Source organism: Montipora foliosa, chromosome 12 (genome assembly GCF_036669935.1).
Source record: "Montipora foliosa isolate CH-2021 chromosome 12, ASM3666993v2, whole genome shotgun sequence".
Classification (NCBI taxonomy): Eukaryota; Metazoa; Cnidaria; class Anthozoa; order Scleractinia; family Acroporidae; genus Montipora; species Montipora foliosa.
In genome coordinates this window covers 4807251-4809146 of record NC_090880.1, presented here as the reverse complement: position 1 = coordinate 4809146, position 1896 = coordinate 4807251, and positions in this window count along the sequence as shown.

Genomic DNA, 1896 nt, shown 5'->3' with positions numbered 1-1896 from the left:
GTTATTATAAGTTCACAACTGAGACCCTGCGGGGGAAGACTGATGAATCCAGCGACCAATTTCGCAATTTTCTCCTTCCTTTGATGGGGGATAAAGACCAGGAGAGAGTGTTAGACGTTGTGGCCACCGGCGGTAGAGAAGAATAACCGGAGGAAGCAAGTCAGGCAGAATCCTTGACCCGGAAGGAGAGCCGTCTAAGCCCCTTATTTGTCTTCGCGTTGTTTTTATTGCAATCGCCTAGGGCATTTTCAAATGAATTGTTTTAAACGAAAGAGGGATATGAGTGGCCCTTCTGGCCCTTCCCGCAAGTTTCAAAAACCTTATGGTACGGATCAGAATAAGTAGACTAAGTTTGTGTAACGTGGGAGCAGTTAATTACTTGTAATTTCTTCGGTAATGGTTTTGATCCGCTGAGCACAGAATGGTAATATTAGGTGGTGATGTTTTGTGTAATAACTAGAGTAATAAATGAGTTCTTCCCTTCATATACCTGTTATTTTTTGTTGTAATATTCCCCTGTACTTTAGATGGGATATTATAGCATTCTCCTAGGCTTAGGGGTTGCTAGGAGTGACAGTTGTGAAAAAGAGTATCTAAACAACCTCCCTCGGCTATGCTGAGTCACGACTGTCACCCCTTGATGGCCCTATGGGTTTCCCCGTTTGTGTTTTCTTTTTCACCGTTTCATCTTGCTATGAACCCGATAGTCTCATTCCCTTCTTTCCTTTTAGAGATCTTTTTCCCAGTTGACATGGGACTAGGAATGTGACCCCGATCAGTCGATTGGGTTGATTGGTTGGGAACCTCACTGGGGTTGGCTCTGGGGTGACAGTCGTGGATTTTTCTAAGGAACGGATTGGTCGGATTATTTTTGGGGATGAACTTGGCGATCCTGCTTGATTACGGTTCAGGGATCCTGGCTGCTTTCGTGCTGGGGAACTCCATGATAATTATGACCAGTGGCTAGAAATAGTGGGTGATTCTCCCTCTGCTCAACAAGCGCAAGTCTTGAGATGGATAAAGGATAAGGTCTCGATTTTCGATTATTTTCGGCCTTTCTCTGGCAGCCTTAAAGGGAAACAGTATAGCTCTGACCGCCCGCCCTCAGAATGTTTCAAGAATAATTTGTCTTGTAAGGCCTTTACGGGCTTTGTGAGAAGCAGCTTGATCAATCGCTTACAAACAGGGGCCATTTTTCTTTAAGGGAAAGTGGGGGAGGTTGATCCGCCTCACTTGATTCTCCCTTTGACGGTGGAACTTACAAAGCCAAGACTTTGTCATGATGCCCGTTTTCTGAACTTGTGGATGAGAGACATGCCTTCCCAGTTAGACTATCTTCAGAACCTTCCACCGTTATGTTGGCCATCATAATTATCCGACGATACTCGATGACAAGTCTGGGTATGACCACCTTCTTTTGACGGAGGAGAGTAGAATTTTTTTTAGGATCCAGTGGGGTGGGTGGTATTTTGTTTACAACACCCTACCATTTGGCTGGAAGATATCTCCTTTTGTGTACCACTCAACCGGCCTTATGGTATCTGATTTTTTCCGTTCCTTGGGGATCCCTTGTTCATTATACTTTGATGATCGTCATAATGGCCAACTTCAGATACCTCCTAAGCGTGGAGCTTACGCAAATTTTGCAACTCTTGATGAGCATAACTTGGCGGCTGCAAAATCAGCGATCTTTCTGGTGGCCTTTTTCTTGATCAAGCTTGGATATTTTTTGTGTTTGCCGAAGTCCGTCCTGGTACCGCGCAAGATTGTTCCATATTTGCCGGCTTCCTGTCGGATTCCTCTCGACAAGCTTATCATATCCCCGAAAAGAGAGAAAGGTTTCTTGACCTTTTGTTTACCAGAAAAATGAATAACGCCATTTCTAAGGCCTTGCGC